Source organism: Triturus cristatus, chromosome 7 (assembly GCF_964204655.1).
Source record: "Triturus cristatus chromosome 7, aTriCri1.1, whole genome shotgun sequence".
In the NCBI taxonomy this organism is placed as follows: domain Eukaryota; kingdom Metazoa; phylum Chordata; class Amphibia; order Caudata; family Salamandridae; genus Triturus; species Triturus cristatus.
In genome coordinates this window covers 1716814873-1716833536 of record NC_140590.1, presented here as the reverse complement: position 1 = coordinate 1716833536, position 18664 = coordinate 1716814873, and positions in this window count along the sequence as shown.

The window sequence follows — 18664 nt, the reverse complement described above, 5'->3', positions numbered from 1 at the left end:
TCCTGCATTAACTTGCTTGTTGTTCTTTTGATACTTAGTTTTATTTTTAATTTTTGGATCAACAATGATTCTTAAATAATCAAGCTAAGATATTGTTCAAGTCGAATTGATATATATGTGAAAAAACTACTAGTCTGTTGTTGAATACACTGCATTTGTAGTTCTTGTGCACGTGACACACCGTGAGTGTCTTAAAATGGTGGCAAACTTTATTGTTAACGGTTGGTGAACAAGCCTGCGGGACAGGCGAAACGCGTCCAACAGCTGAGCATTAAATTTTGAATTTATGCAAGACACGGCGTCGTCATCCTTTACTTTCAAGTATCGGTAATTTGGAGCATATATATATATATATATATATATATATATTATCTAATGGCGGTCGCCAGTAGATAGTTATAGTTAGGACCGTGTTTCCATAGGAAATCTCAAAATTCTATTTTGAATAACTTTGGCGCCGGTTGACGAATCTTCGCGAAATTTTCAAAACTAATGGTGCGCTCCGCTCAGCTCCTACCCTGAAAGTCTCGGGGTGATTCGTCAAGCGGGGGCCGAGAAAAAAGGGGGGTCCCAAAACGCGTTTTCCCTATGCATTTTTCCATAGGACCTTTAGTCGAAGGTACAGCCCGAACGGCTGAACAGAACTACTTGAAATTTGGCAGAGAGGTAGTCCTCAGGTCAGGGAAGTGCCTTTTGCAGGTCTGGTGTCAATCTGTTCAGTATTTCCTGAGAAAATAGCATTAAAAAGCATATAAATATCTATACATGCGCACGGTGCGCGAGTGAAATTCTGATTGGTTGTAAGATGTCAGTCAACATTCGAATCGGTCGAAATCAGGAAGTGTCGGCCGCCATTTTGTCTCTCGCACTGAAAAGGAAAGGGGGAAAAAAGGTGGAAAACGTGAAAAAGGGGCAGGGAAGAGAGTTCCTGACCCCCTAGCCTTTGTCAGGGGGTCACAGAAGGACCCCCATGGGTCAAATAAACATTTTATTTTTTTTAATAAAAAATCGCGGGGTGCGCGCACGGTGCGCACACGGTGAAAAACCTTAAAAAATATATATATATTGATAAATACATAACTTAGCATTTAAAAAAACGTTCAAATTGACTTAAAAAACCATAGGTTTCACACACATTATAGTTAGGAATTAGCATTTAAAAAACCTTGCAAATTCACTTAAAAAACCATAGGTTTCACACAGGTTATAGTTAGGTGGACATTTCACTCGTAAAAAACCAATGAAATTCCCCCGTTATAGTTAGTTCAGATAACTATAACTCACGCGACCGCCACTCTATCACTAGTATGATGTCATCAGTGATGTCATGAGTGATGCCACTGACCATGTCATGAGGGATGTAATATGTGACGTAATGAGCAGTGGATTGCGGGCGCGCGAGTCATAGTTATCTGAACTGACTGTAACGGGGGAATTTCATTGGTTTTTTACGAGTGAAATGTCCACCTAACTATAACCTGTGTAAAACTTATGGTTTTTTAAGTGAATATATATATATATATATATTACCTACTGGCGGTCGCCAGTAGGTAGATATAGTTAGGACCTATTTTCCATAGGAAATCTGCAACATTCTATCTGGAATAACGTTGGCGCCGATTGACGAATCTACGCGAAATTTTCCAAACTGTTGTCCAGCTCCGGTCCACTCCTATCCTGAAAATTTCACGGTGATTCGTCAAGCGGGGGCCGACAAAAAAGGGGGGTCCCAAAACGCGTTTTCCCCATGCATTTTCCCATAGGACCTGTTGACGCAGCTACAGCCCGAACTGTTGAACGGAATTACACCAAATTTGGCAAAGAGGTAGTCCTCAGTTGAGACTCGTGCCTTTTGCTTAAATGGTGTAAATCCGTTCAGTAGTTCCTGAGAAAATTAGAGTTAAAAAGATAGGTATATCTATGGCCTCGGAGGATCCGCGTACCCTCCCCGCACCCAGCGCACACCCTGCCGTGCACGAGCTGTATTCTAATTGGCTGTCAACACTCCAGATCAGGAAGTGTTGGCAGCCATCTTGTGCCTCGGTAGAACCGAGGCACAAGAAACCTAAAAAACAAAAGCGAAAAACGCGGGCAGGATAGAAACACCCTGACCCCCTAGGCCTACTCAGGGGGTCCCACAAGGACCCCCAGGGCCAAAAAAAGAATTTTTTAAAAACGAAAATCGGCGAGATTCGCACACCCAGCGCGAATTTCGGCTGAAAAAAAAAAAGGAATTCAGTGCGGGCTCTGGCGCTGAATATTCTATTTTGCCCCCGGGGGCCAAATCCCGGGGGCATAATTAAAAAAAAAAAGTGTGGGGGGTCCCAATCTCCCCCACACTGCCACGGGGACCGCCACCCCAGGAGCTCCAAGATTGTATATGCGGGGGGCACACGGCCCCCCGCAGCCCCGGGGATCACCACCCCCGGGGCTTCATTACCATAGGTGGGGGGCTCGCAGCCCCCCCAGCCCCGGGGACCCCCACCCCCTGGGGCAATTTGTACATGTTGGAGGGGGGCCATGTGGCCCCCCTCCTGGAGCCTTGTATTGGCCCTGGGAACCACCACCCCCCAGGGCCGGCTCCTGCAGTGTCCCGGGGTGCCCACCCCCGGGACCCTGCTGTTTGCAATGGCAGGGCGGGAGCCTTGTGGCTCCCACCCTGCCATTGCAAACTGCTTTGCTTCATTGAAGCGAGAGCAGGGAAACCTGCTCTCGCTTCAATGAAGCAAAGCAGATTGCTGTTCCACATGGGGAGCAGCATGTTAGCTGCTCCCCATGTGGAAAAGCAATGCCGGCTCCCGCAGGAGGCTGGAAGCCGGCTGGGACCGTGGGGGGATTGGGGACCCCCCCACGGTCTCCAACGAGAGGCCAGGCCCCGGAGGATGGGGTCCCCGGGGCCAAAAGTGGCCCGGGAGGGGGGCCACGTGGCCCCCTCCCCCATTAAATGAAAAAATATATATAAAAAAAAAACAATGGCTGGCCCCGGGGCCTTAAAGTGGTCAGAGGAGGGGGGCTACGCAGCCCCCCTCCATCATTTTCTTTTTTTTAAAAGACCCATGCCCCGGGGGATGGGGTCCCCGGGGCAAATTATGGCCTCGGGAGGGGGGCCACGCAGCCCACTTCCCGATTTTTTTTTCAAATATAAAAATTGGGGCAGGCCCTGGGGGATGGGGTCCCCAGGGACAAAAAAATAGAAAAAAGAAGGGGGGCTACACAGCCCCCCTTCTAAAAAAAAAAGGAGGAACAAAAATAAAACGGGACTGGGCCGGAGGCCACGCCCCCTCCTTACACCACTCTGCAAACACGCCCCCTGGCGTTCGTCTCGACCAGCAAGCCACCAGAAACAAGTGTCTGACCCCCAGAGGTGAGAGGCATCAGTCTTGATGGCCAGAAACAAAATCTGCTCTGGGCGGAGACATTCACACCTCCTCGAAGTGGATGTGCCTTCCAGGGCGGGAAGCTTCAAAGGTCTTGCCACCTTTGTTATGTAACCAAGGCCTCTCTAGATAGTGGAGATGCCCACCCCCTTTCCTCATCCCATGTTTTGGTGGCAAGACAGGCGGGAAAATTAATAAAATTAGGAGGCAGGCCAACATCAAGCCAGGACAACCTCTCAGGAGGAGTAGCGGATGTGGACACCACTTTTCAGATTCTTCTACGTTATTTTGGATGGAATTAATATTCTAGGGTCAGGGTTATGGCCACTTCCCACAAGAGGTGGTTATATAGAGGGCGTAGACACCTTAAAGGTAGGTAGCCCCATGGCTACTACCTGTCACTCCCCTTAACGTCCCTAAATTGAGTATTTAGGTGGTACCCTTGACCCCAAGAACTCAGATCAGACGGATCAAGAGAAGAAGGATGCAGCAGAGTCACTGCATGGCGAGAACAGCAGAAGAGCTGTCGACTGTTTGGTGTGAAACCCTGCCTGCTAGCAACTCTCTCGACAATCGCAACAGAGTGACTCGTCCTGAAAGCTAAAGAGCCACCAAAGCTTTGGGTAGCCTGCCAGCACTTCGCATATCCTCTCTAGTAGAGAGGAAAAGAGCTGTAAAAAACAAATACTCAGCATTAAAAATAATACCTGAGTAATTTGGTTAAATTAAAAAAATAATAAAGTGTGTGTTTAACCACATATTTCGGTCTGTTGGCGTGTGGCATATCAGCCATTTTGAGATCTGATTGGGTAATATGATTGTGTAGAAAGAGTGGAAGGACTTTTATAAATAGTATGTCAAAATGCTTGATCATTGAAAACCTTTGCAATGAAAATGTATTAATATCATAATGGTGCCGATTCCGATCCTGTATGTTTTTTTTCCCGTACGACTCGTATCCGTATTTTTTTTACGCACAAGTCGTACAAGTCCCGTACAAACGGCGAAGTACGATTCGCACTGTAAAAATACATACGAATTGCATCGGGAAAAGTCTACGAGACGTCCCCGGACAGTTTTACGTACGAGTCGTAAAACTGAAGTCTGAGCGCACAAGTCCGATCCGTACCGGCGTCCCGAATACACAAGCGTATGGAAAACGTCCCGTACGGACCGAACTTTGTACGACCCCTACCCCGGGTACACTTGGGCCCGGGGTACGAGTCGTACGGCCCCCCCACCCCACCCACGCATGTCCGCGCCGTACCCCGCACCCCAGCACCCGCGTATGTATGCGCCGTACCCCCCCACCCCAGCACCCGCATATGTACGCGCCGTACCCAAGCACCCGCGTATGTACGCGCCGTACCCCCAGCACACGCACATGTACGCGCTGTACACCAGCACCCGCGTATGTACGCGCCGTACCACAGCACACGTGTATGTACACGTCGTACCCCAGCACATGCGTATGTACGTGCCGTACCCCAGCACACGCGTATGTAAGCGCCGTACCCCCCACCACAGCACCTGCGTATGTACGCCCCATACCCCCCACCCCAGCCCCATACTTGGACGCACCGTACCCCGACACCATACCCCAGCATCGCGTATGTACGAATCGTACAACACCATTGCATATGTGATCACTGTACAACACCATAGCAATGGACGCACCTTACATACGCGAAAACGACTCGTACTGAACCAGGACACTGTAAAACAGCCCAAGGAGGGTCAATTCGACTCGCACAACACCACAAAACACGTCTACAGGACACAAAACTTCTAAAAGACTGACCTGGCACATCCAAACAGGCAAACAGAGGCCCAAACTCACAACCACCTCTTATAACACACCCACCAAAAGTTCAAACCCAGCCACACCCACAAATGGACCAATAAAAAGGGCCCACAATCACAAACCATGAGCCTTTGCGACAGACCCACTGCTGACAGACATCACACACAAACAACTGCACCCATACACCTTAACTTACACACCTTCACACAACCTCCTTCACACAGCCCCCCTCTACACATACACACACACCTACACATTCACACCCACACACCCACAACCATCCACACCCACACCCCACAAGATGCCCACAGACAAGAATCCAAAGTTCACAAGGGAGGAGCTAGACATCCTTGTCAACGAAGTCATCAGAGTCGAGTCACAGCTCTTTGGAACATTGGTCAGACAGAGCAGCATATCCCAAAAAACTAGCCTGTGGCAGAGGATCGTCGATCGGGTAAATACTGTTGCGCCCATCAGAAGGACCAGGAATGAATGCCAAGCCAGGTGGTACAATCTGCGGAGGGCAGTCAAGCGCAAAATGAACGAGGACTACGCCCAGAGTAACATCACAGGAGGTGGGCTGCCCCGCAGACCGGTACATTACCATCCCTGGGAGGAGAAGGTGATGGCCCTGCTTCCGCCGGTGGGAGTACACGGAGTTGAAGGAGTCGCAGAGCCTGGTGAGTACACCAACAACTTACGTAACATGGGGGGAATGGCATCCACACCCCAACTACAACAAATGCACTCACCTACCCCCAAGCCCTCACCTGACACAACCACACTCTAAACAATGCTCATGCCACTAACATGAGTATGCCCCATTCACAAAGCAAGCAAGCATGCCATGTCCCAGCCTACACAAACCACAAACCCAAGACAGGATGTCTGGGATGCTGGGAGGGTGGGGATCACCAAACACATTGTACAACTCTGAAACAGACACCATTGCCCTCAGCCCATATGGCCCAGGTACATACCCATGCACCATGCGCAATGCACAGGGACTGGCAAAGTACTGACAAGGTAGCTGACACTTGGCCCTGCTGTAGGCAGCACAAGGCCCTCCTGTCACAACTGCAAACTCCAACACAAACACAACAAGCTCAGAAATCTAGGGCAGGAACTCACACTCACTGACAAGGCAGCATGTGCCATGGTGGGACAGATACATCACCTGGGAGACCCACTGCAAAATCACACCACAGCCACCAGCAGGCACCGTCAAACGATCAACAATCGATCAGGGTACTTGTAAGGCGCGCTACTTACCTGTGAGGGTCTCAAGGCGCTGAGGGGGGGGGGGTACCACCACTGCTCCAAGAGCCAGGTCTTGAGGAGTCTCCTGAAGGCAAGTAGGTATTGGGTCAGTCGTAGGTGGGTTGGGAGGGTCTTCCAGGTCTTTGCGGCGAGGTAGGAGAAGGATCTGCTGCAGTCGGGCGTGTGTTGGATGCGGGGGACAGCTGCGAGGGCGAGGCTGCCGGAGCGGAGCTGGCGGGTGGGGGTGTAGAAGCTGAGTCTGATGTGCAGGTAGGCGTGTCCGGCGGTGTGGAGTGCCTTGTGTGCGTGGGTGAGGACCTTACAGGTGATCCTCTTGTCGATGTGGAGCCAGTGCAGGTCACTCAGGAGGGGGGTGATGTGGCTGTGGCAGGAGGCGTTGACGATCAGTTGTGCCGAGGCGTTTCCGAAGCGTTGTAGCCGCCGTTGGTGTGTGGATGGGAGTCCTGTGTAGAGTGCAGTGGCGTAGTCCAGTCAGCTGCTGATGAGGACCTGTGTCACTGTTCTACTTGTTTAGGTCGGGATCCACCAGTAGATCCGGCAGAGCGTGCGTAGGGTGTCGTAGCAGGAGGAGGAGACGCCGTTGACCTGCTTGGACATGGAGAGGGAGGATGCGAGGATCAATCCTAGGTTGCGTGCGTGTTTGGTGGGTGTCGGTGATGTCTCCAGAGCGATCGGCCACCAGGAGTCGTCCCAGGCTGAGGGTGTGGGTCCGAGGATGAGAATTTCCGTCTTGTCCGAGTTCTGTTTCAGATGGCCGCTCCGCATCCAGTTGGCGATGGCCCTCAGACCCTTGTGGATGTTTGTCTTGGCGGTATGAGGGTCCTTGGTGAGGGAGAGGATGAGCTGGGTGTCGTCGGCGTAGGAGATGTTTTTGGGGAGGTGACGGCGGGCCACTTGTGTGAGGGGGGCCATGTGGATGTTGAACAGTGTCAGGCTGAGGGATGATCACTCACCCCTTACACAAGCACACACCCCCGGGGCAGCCAATGGAGTCACACACTCTCACAATGGACATGTGACACAACAAGATCAAGCCACAGCCAAAAAAGCATCCAAGGACAAATGCGACATGTCAAACACCCTGGCTAACATTCCAATCAGTCCCCTGCAACATACCCATCCACAAGTTAACATTGATGTGAGTGCTAGGCACATACAATTACCTTGAGGAACTGTGGCAACTAGAATATGTATGAAACATGGATGTCGCATGAAACAGCATTAACATTATCTCTCTCTCACACACAGGGCAACGTCATGGATCTCCCCCCAACACTGGGGGGGAACAATCACAGGCCCAGGCTCGTCAGGAAGATGATCTCACCGGCAGCGACGACTCTCAGCACTCTGTGGATGACCCCAACCAACCTGGACCCTCTGGTGCCCAAGCCCCTGCAGCACCTGCATCAGGTACATCTGTGCCAACCACCACCCCCATTCTTGCCACATCCCAGGAGACACCCAGGAGCCCTGCCCGCACAGAACAACTGAGCCAGTCTGACCTGGAGGGACAAGGGTCTCAGGCCACCCAGGAGGAGGCAGACAACCCTGCAAATGCCATCCCTCAGAGGGGTCCGGTAGACCCGATGTGCCCACAACGGCAGGCCAGGCTCGTGTGGGCAGGGGTGGTGGGAGTGGAGGCAGGCGGAGGCGAGAACCTGACCAGCCAGCTGAGGGAACCGGTATGTCACACATACGCCACATCTTGGACACATACCGGCGTGACACCAGGGGCATCAGCCAGGTAGTGGCGACCCTCAATGAGATCAAGAACCAGCAGGCCGAGCAACACGCCTGTCAACAACAACACCAAGGACGGATGGAGGCAAGACTGGCTGAGCTGCTGGCGGTGCAAACGGAAATAAGCCGTTCACTCCGTCGGATCGCCTACAACATGGCCAACCCTCCCTGTGCCCCCAGGCGAAGACCACCACCAGCCACAGGGAGGGAGGAGGAAGAGGAATCGTCCGCCGGAGCATCACAAGCATCGTCAAGGCCTGCATCTAAGGGTCCCGCGAGGAAGGTGGGTCGTCCACGGAATAGACCGTGAGAGGCAGCGGACCATCCACATCTCCCAGGTCACCTGGCCTGGCACCTGGCCCTCTGGCGCAACAGCAGCACCTCATCCAATTACATTCTCTCCCACATGGACTTGCTGGTCACAGTCTGACCAATGATGACCAACACTGTGGTCTGGACTCTGATGACTCCAAATGACAAGGATCCCATCTTCCCCTGTGAAATTTGGATTCCATGCACACTGTATAGCACATATTTGTCCACACTAAACACGCCCCCCACCGAGAATACATTTAAATTTCTTCAACAAGATGTTGCATTGATTTTGCATGAGTACACAACCTACGTGTGGGGAAATGTCAAACTATGCATGAGTGTTCCATCCATGCCCTGGAATCTGAGTCTGGTACAGGACACACATGGGTCACAATGTATCATACAATACAGACATGGAGCACAATACTCACCCGTGATGGCCTCAAGCTGCTGAGGGGGGGCATGCAATACTGTGCGGAGAGACCAATTGGGAAGAGTATCATGAAGGCGTAGAGGTCATGGCTCATGTGGATGTTGCCGGGGAGGGAGTAGCATGTATGTCTTGCCAGGTGGGAGAACTATGTCCTGCATGCTGGAGTACGGTGGATGTGAAGAATGGTGGCCAGGGCAAGGTTGGATGCACGCAGTTGGCACAACGGGGTCTCGGATGACAGACGGCCAAGGTCGGTTTGGGGTCTGGGGTTGTGGACTGCCTCCTGAGTGTGGGTGAGGAGTCTGAAGGTCATCCTGCAGCAGACACTGATCCATTGCAGCTATCTCTGGTTAACGGTGATGTGGCAGGGGCGCGGGATGTTGAAGCTGAGGTGTGCACATGCAGCCTGGATGTGGACAAGTTTCCCTGGAGTTTGGATGTACTTGCTCCGTAGAGGGCGGGGCAGTAGTTGGCACAGCTGGTGTCGTGGGCCTGGGGGATGGTCTGTCTTTCCTTGGAGTGGATCTATCAGTGGATCATGTGCATCATGCAGAGGGTGTTGCACCCTGAGGTACAGATGCTGGTGATTAGCATGGCAAATGTGAGTGACGAATCCATGATGCACAACATCTTGTGTGTGTGGCCACTGGGTGCATGTGCAGGGCTCTTGCGGGTGGGAAACAAGCAGTTGACCCAGCTGGAAGGGGACAATCCTCAGATGATTACCTCAGTCCTGTACAAGTCCAGCCTCAGGTGGCTGATGTTCAGCCATTCATCAATGGATCTCATGCCTTTTTGAATGTTGGAACAGGCAATGGCTACGTATTTTGTGAGGGTGAGGAGCACCTGGCTGTCAATGGCATACGAGCTGATGATGAGGTGCTGTGCGCATGTGATGGCGGAGAGGAGGACCTGGACACATTGAAGATTGACACGCTCAGAGATGATACCTGGGCCATGTGCCAGATGATGCCCATATTCTACATGCTGAAGGCTTGAGTCCCACTCCCTTGGCCTTGCTGGTGTACGGAGCCGGTGGGGAGTAGGAGGGACATGACCTGGTTGGTGTGACAGGGCTTGGAAGGCGGGCCAGCGCTGTGTAGGCAGTTGGAGTTGCACACTCATCATGCAAAGGTGTCGTGTGTGCCCCTAGGGTATGCCTGAGAGCAGGCGATAGAATTGCGGATGGACAATACTTGGAGGGTGGCTGCAACATCAGACTGTAGTGTGATGTGGGTCATGCAAGGACATAAGGGTCGTGCAATGTGCACGTTGCATGCGCTGACGGTCCAGCCTTTGGCACCGTGTGGCCGCAACAGTGGCACAGACAAGCTGATGACAGGCAAATGAATGGGTGGAGGGAGGAAGGGAGGAGCATATTTGAGGTGTGTGTGTTGCCGAATCCAGAAACTCTGTGGGCCCTTGCTGCAGGGGCCGGAGCAGCAGGCGGCATGACCTGGAAACTGCCACAAGTTGTACACAAAGACAAGGATGTCAGAAAGGACAACTGCAACAGGCGTATGTAAAGGAAGGAGTGTCCGGTTTCCCATGGCACACCCAGAGACAATGGATGCACAATCACCAAAGATGACTGACACAGGATCAGGAAACTGAAGGGCGAGCTGCGCACTGGATACACACCCTCAGCAGGTGTTGACGGCCCGTTGTGGTGACCAACATGCCCAAATACATACACAACCATGGACATCATGCACAATAGAGATTCTAATCCATGAAGAACTGCATGCATGTTGCTAAACTACACATAGACTCATATGCACAATCTGTGACAACTATGCCAGAGATGCCGCATGCAAAGTGGCAAGAGACATGCATTGACAGAGATGAGGCACCTTGGAGGGTGAGGAACACCTTTACTACTCAGGTTCACACCTAGGGAAATGCATCAATATGAACAGACTCACAGGTCATTTGGCTGAACATGTGGGACCTACACTGGACACCCCCTTCACAACACAGATGCTGTAAATCCATTGAACTGGCACACAAGTGAAGGGGGTGAGCCAAACACCCCCTGCTGCACACGGAGGGGCTGCAATTCCCCATTGATCCTCTCATGGGGATGTCCCACACTATGTCCACCCATAGCATCCCGTATGTTTCAGAGGGAAGTTGTACACAGATTGATGCCTTCATCAGAATCCACAGTCCCATTACAGATGACTGTTACGAAGGGTGCCTATCACTTCATGGGAGTCATGCAACATGTCATGTGCCCCATGGTGAGTCAACATGTATGTATCATAACACAACATGCACAGGAGCAGTGCCCACACATTCCAAACACCTACCAACACCAAAATCCCTTGCAGCAATCCTTAACCAAAAATACTTTTCACCATGTCCGTGCATGGAACGCTGATTCAGCACACGTTGCAATACTCATGAGGAATAGCGGGAGGCCAAGGATGACACGAGCAGACAGCATGCGCAACTACCTGGGGATGACAGACACACAAGAAGTCAGCGAAAAGATTGTCATCCACATGCATGGTCATTTACTCTACAGGAATAACCATGCTAATTTAAAATTGAGTGTCTCAGCTAAAATGTGTGGAATGACATCATCACTCGAGTGACACAGCTGAACACACCTCTAAGTCACTTAGCATACAGTCAGCTGGACACACACATTGCAACACATGCCACACAAGGCTCCAAGCGTGCACACTCAGACCCAGGGACTCACCATTATGAGAAGAAGTTGCGTATGAGCTGACTCCGGATGTCGTCCTCCTCCTCATCCTTATCCTCACTTGCCTCGTGACCAAGCCCTTCATCCTCCACAGGTGGATGTTCCTGCTCATCCGGATCCAGGATGAGTGGCACAGCCTTCTCCACTGCCATGTTGTGCAGCATGCAGCACACAAGGAAGATTTTGCAGACCTTCACCAGTGCATATGGGAGGGACCCGCCTGTCTTGTGAAGGCACCGGAATCGGCTCTTCAGGAGGCCAAACGTCCTCTCAATCAATCGCCTGGTCTGCCCATGTGCGTTGTTGTAGCGGTGATCTGCAGCTGTTCTGGGGTTGCGGAGAGGCGTCATCAGCCATGGCATGTTGGGATAGCCAGAGTCCCCTACATGGAAACATCATGTAAAGAAGTGGGTCAGGAGATGCCATAAGATACAAAGATAGGGCTAAACAAAGGACAAACAGAGTATACCCACCAACAAGACATGCTCGTTCGTTGTGTAGCCGCAGCATCATTTATAGCACCCTGCTACGCCTCATGATGTAGGCATTGTGTGCTGACCCTAGAAAACGTGCACAGACATGGGAAATCAGCATGTTAGCAAAACACACCACAAGGGCATTTATAGAGTGGTAATGTTTACGGTTGTGATAGGCGACCTCCTGTGCCTGTGGTGGTACCAAAGCCACATGTGTCCCATCAATAGACCCAATTACATGGGGCTTCCCTCCCAGGGCATAGAACTCACCCTTGACACCTGTCAACTGCTCACGAGTCGGAAAATGGATGGATTCATCCAGGTGCTCCAACATGGCTTCTAAAACATCATGCAGGACACGGCTGAACATGGTCTGTGACATGCCACCAACATCAGCTATGGTGAATTGAAACGTACCGGTGGCAAAAAAATGTAGGGCTGCAATCACCTTCATCTTGGGGGTCAGCGCATTAGAATACCTGTGTCGCGGTTGGAGGTGTGGTTCCAGCTTTGCGGTCAAATTCTCAATCAACTGTTGCGAGAAGCGGTAACGTCTTATGCAGTCACGTTCCCTCATGGCACCCAAGTCTGGCATTGGTCGGGGGACAGGCGGTGCCCTGCAGAAAATTGGAAGGAATAACGAAGAGTGAGTACATAACAACATCAATGTCAATGAACTGAGCACATGCTCAACTGCTACTACACATCTGCTAAATACAGAGTCTGGTCTGTGCAATACATCCAGGACACGTATGCCAGCCAGATGATACTCCTACAAAAAGCCAGCTACACCCGTTGATTGTCAAGTTCTACATGACATGCCCCAAAACTCGCTGTGGGCCAGTGTAAGTGAACAGCCAGAGACATCACAGGAGTGACATACATACACATATCTGCATTTGAAGGATGTCATCTCATACAGACAGCTGGCGGTAAGCTAGACGCACAGGTCACATGTCATTGAAAATTTACAGATCACACACATTGCGATGAAGGGTTACACGTGATAAACGGAAACACAGACATGGATATGGCGCAGATATGTCCTCATGTCAAAAAATTCATCTTCAAAGCATCCTGACACCCGTAACGTGTGAATCCACATGTGGCATGGTGTGCGTATATGTGTGCCATGCCCATCTACACACAGACACATGTTGGATGCAGCAACAGCAGATGCAGTTGACGGAACACCAACAGCAAGCTCATGAGAACACATGACACACACATGACATAGTCACATCAGGGCACACTGGTACTTAGATGTCAGGTGTTAGTGTCCCTGTCCCAGTCATCAGCGGACAGTTGCGGGTGTTGGTGACTGTGCCATACCAGTGATGCAGTGCTTGACACGTTTGTACTACATGCACACATGTGCAAAGTGGGAAGGGGAAGTGTGCCACATAGTGCCCCATCACACATGACATGTGTACACAGGTCATCACACATCTATTGTGCTAAAACATGAGGAAACATGTGCCATATCACTGCCTGACACACCTAGGCCCTGCACATGAAGGACTGCAATGACAATGACTTGATGTACAGCCTTGCGCGAGTCTGACACCTCCATACCTTTTGTGTGCACCTCCTATCACCAGTGTAAGCTGTGAAACGCCCCGTACACATGCTCTGAGGGCGTGTGAACGGACCGTATCATTATATTGGTGTTGCCACCGGAGTACGCGTGTGTGTACGGACCGTACACACGTACGTCTACTACCAGTGTGTACACGTACGTGTACTATGGTAACACTGGTCGTACACGTACGTGTACACACTGGTTGTACACGTACGTGTACACACTGCACGTACGTGTACACACTGGTCGTACATGTACGTGTACTACCGTAGTACACGTACGTGTCAAACGCACTGTGCAACTGGTGCCGTAGGGGTACGTGTCAAACGCACCGTACCTGTGTGTGGATTTTAAAATTACATCGGGACACATGAGGGACAAGTATTAGGGCCTAAATGCATGCTGGTTGTCATCGATACCGAGTTTCCATTTCAAATTTTTACATCAGGTGGCCTGGAAAAGTCAGTTGGGAAATAAATACAATGTTGCAAAGTCGGTGTTGACTGCACATGATGCTCAAATTTTGAACCATGCAAAGACACTCACTGGCGTATGTTTAAAGGGATTGGAGGAAACATAGGATGCAAATGAGTCTGACCAATCACTCTGTACTCCTGTAAATGAAACAGCCCAGCAAGGCAGATATAAGTCAGCCAGAACCCATGAGAGGGCACTTGCCTGCACAACCTTTCAGTCGACACCACTGCTGCTGTCTTTGCTTCCTCTGGCACCATGTCAAGGTCTGTGGAGAGGGCCCAGCCATTCACCCAGGAGGAGAATGAGGCCTTGCTGAACGTCATCCTCCCACAGTACCCCAGCCTGTATGGGGGACCAGGGGAGCAGGTGAGTGCTGACTCCAGTACCTTTGACTGTGCACCTTTTTTGTGACTGTCACTTCTGGCATTGTGTCCATGTGTGACAGACATGCAATGTTGTTCATAGTGGGTCCCAGGGGTGGGAATGGCTTATGTCTCTCATGCAGAGCATGATGTAGTTCATGTGTGCACTCCTCACTTGCATTGTGCTTACTGTGACCTTCACTGCATAGTGCATGGCACATTCAGCCTGGCTAATCCTTTGGGCCATTTTTGTTCTATAGTCCTGAGGTGAATCAGTGGTCCCCCCGGTGTGACAGGTGACTGTACCCACAGATGTGTGTGAGTTGAGTGGAGCTGTGGTGAGAGTGTCCAAATGATGTGTACGCCCCCTGGACAATAATGTGTGTGAATGTTCCTTGTCATGTGGGTGAGTGTCTATATGGAGTGTTGCACCACAGCTGCATGGAGGAGGCAACAGCTCTACCCATCTGATGTGAGAAGTAAGCCGTGCTGTGTGTCTGACTTGCTGAGCTGGCCCCACACCTGTGACACCCCACAGGCAAGTGGCACATGTGCAGAGTGAGATTTGTATCCGCTGTTGCCAATGTCAGGTGATAGATCTGTGCCTGTGTGTGTCTGTGTACTCTGCTGAGGTTGTGTCAGTGGCCTGGGGCATGTGACTGCTTTGAGGTACTGTCCATCAGCCTGGTGTTGCTTGTGATGCACAGTGTGTGCCATGATCAGGGTGTGTGTCGCACCCCTCATGCCACCTGTGTACTTTCAATGCCATGTAGTGCATTGGGGCTTCCACAGAGGGTAATGTCCCTATGACAAAGGTGCTAAACGTTGGCAGCATACTATGCCCTGTTCAACATATCAAAGATGTTCAAATGTGTGTCTCTGTGACATGGAGCAGGTGTAGTGATGTTGTCTCACTTTGTCATCCTCACAGGTAACTGCCTACGAGAAGGGGAAGATATGGAAGCGGGCCATCAGGGCCATGATATCGGTGGAGGGTCGCAGTCGGCGCCAGGCCCAAGTGAGGAAAAGCTGGCAGGACATCCGGTGCTGGACCCGGAGGATCGCCCGGTGCCAGCTGAAGGACTCACCTCCACGCAAGCACGGCGGGCGCCGACGCCTGACCCACCAAATGAAGCGTGTCCTGGCGGTGGTCTTCCCTTACCTGGATAGGCGGTTACAGGAGATGCAGCAGCAGGAAGGGGTAGGTACATGTGTGTTTGTTGTGTGTCACCAGCTTTTGGAGGTGCTCAGTTGCCTGGATACACTGCGAGGGTTTATATGTGCAGTGCATATCCTGTTCCCCCAAGTCAACTGGTGCTGTTCTTCCTCCCTTCCCCTCCTTGACATGTATTGCCTTTTCTGAGTGGAATCACTATTGCACATGGTCATCTAGGCTGCCAGTTAATCCAAGTGCACATTGCTTCATGCATCATGTGGGGGGGGGGGGTCTGAGACATGTGTTGTTACCTTGCCTGTTCCCTGTCCTGTTCAGTCATTTGGGGATCCATATTAGTTGGCACTGATGCTGAGTCTCAACATAGGAGTGTGAGGTTTCAAATGAACAGACTTGCAGCATGCATGACCGATGTTGTGGCCTCAGACATGATGTGCATGAGTGGGAGATATGCATAGTGCCGGGACGGTTGCTCATGTTACGGTCAGATCATTCCAGGACCATGGAGGAGGGTGCCCACTACAGTCCCCTAAGACACCCTTGCCTCGGAATCATGTGTGTCATCCAACACTGTGCCCATTCTCTGTGTGTTCAGCATAGGTTGGCCTCTGTGGCATTGTTCCCTGGCCTCATTTGTATTTATCTAAAGTGTGCTACATGTGCCCATTGTACAGGCTGACCCCATTTGGCTTGTGCATCCTCACACTGGGCAGTGCCTGTGTGTCTATGTACAAATATCTGTTGATGGTTGTTTGTCACAAATATGTGTTGGCAGCCTCACGAGGTGATGTGTAGTACATTTAGGAATTCTTGATGCACATTTTAGTAAACCCCGATTAAGAGGTGTAACTTTATGATCTGTCTCAATCACATTGTCTGACATCTGTGTAGACATTCTTTTTTCCCATGAGGGTGTCTCCTCAGTGCAGGTGCTCCTTATCCCGACACTATTGCAGGCACATTAGCTAATGCATTGTCATGTGTTTGGACATGTGTGCCACTCCACATGACAGGCAGTGGGTCAGATGTGTTGCCAACTGTGTCATCATGGTACGGATGGCCATGTGACAGGTGGCATGATCCAAGTTGTTAGTCAAGAAGTATTGTACCTTGGCACTGACAACACTTGTCAACATGTCTCAATTTTTCATATGCTTTACTTTGATGTTTTGTTGTGAAGGACAATAATGTGCCTGCATGACAGATGTCTCCCAAGGAAGTGCAAAAGAAAGTACCTTTACACTTTCCGGGGACACGCTGGCACATTTTAAAGGAAGGCACAGTTCGATTAACAATTGTTTTCTGATTATACATATCCATGTTCCCACAGTGTGTTTGCATTTGGGTAAGTCCTTGGTTGTTGCTGATACCAACTTACGAGTGTCAAGTCATCCAGACCACCATGGTGCCATGTATATGTGCTTACTGATACCCCATTTCTTCTTTACAGTGGCTTTTTTGAATTCGTCTGGCAGCTCATACAATGACTGTGTAAATGTAGTGTTGTGTGCACCTCCTTGTGTGACTTCTGTTATATAGGCACATGTGTGTTCTGTTCACAAAGTGGCACATTCACACATTCGAAACATGTACATTGTGTAAAGTGTTGTGAGTCCCAAGGGATCACAATGTATTTCGTTTGGGTTTCAAAAGTACTCACAGGTCTCTGAGTGTGGGGACACCTTCAGCTTTGAGGTCTGTTATTTGGCCTTGTGTGCACCAATACTGTTTCGTTCACAGTGAACAAGAAGTGGCATGCCTTCATAGTATTGCTGTGCTCAACTGTTCCCAGACACTAGCTTCTCAGTATAATTTGATATCAAGTTATTTGCTGTTGTGACATAATCTTCATTGTTTCCAAGTGGCATCGTGGGTCAACCAACTGGGGAGTGCAGGGTTACATATGTGCCGAGTATTCTAGATGTTACTCATGATGCATTTCCTGATGGGCACTGTGACATATTTTGTTTGTACTCATGTGTCAGATGTATACAGGTGACTGATTATTTTCTGTATCTTCACCTTACCCACAGCATCATCGGAGGACACCGAGGGAGACACCTGCACGGACGTGGAGGAGGGATCCAGCACCGCTGCCACCACTGCTGGCGAGTCTGCGGGAGCAAGTGACACGGAGGGTGAGGGGAGTCAGGCGGAGGACCTGTCTAGTGACAACACTGACTACGACGCTGACGGGTCCGAGGCTGAACTTCTCGAGGGGGTGGAGGCTGCTACAACAGCTGGCAGCAGCAATACATCTGTCACCGCCCCCTTCTTTCCCATCACCGCCCTCCCAGTTGCTCCGGTCCCTTCTGTCTGTGCAAGGCACCACCATGTCTCCTTCGTGCCAGGCACCGCACCCCCTGCCCCTGTCCCCTCTGCTGCCCTCACTGCAGAGTTTGTGGACATTCAGCGGCAGTTGCAGGTTGGCCAGACATCGATGCTGAATGTCCGCCATGGCCACACCAGACTGCTGACACAGATGGTGTCGTACATGGAGGGCATGTCATCAGCGATGTCTGACCAACGGATGTTGCTGAGGTCCATGGACTCTTCACTGACGGCAGCAGTGAGTCTCCTGCAGCGCTTCGTCCATCCCTACCCCTGCACCATCCACACTTCCCACTCCCATGCCTGTTCCAAGCACACCCAGACATTCCCAAGCACGCACCCCACCAGACACAGGCAGCACACCAACACGTAAGGGCAAGCGCACACCTCCTCGCACGCACACTCAGGGGGAGGAAGGCACACCCACTGGGTCTGGGGCACACAGGCATACACGCAGCCACAGTCCGAGTCCGCATGCCGCACTACCCAGTCCCTCCAATGGCACTCCCCTTGGCTCCCCTACCACACAATCTGACAAGGAGGCCTACTTTTCTGTGCTGGGCCTCAGCCCCTCTGGCTCACCAGCCCGCAAGCGG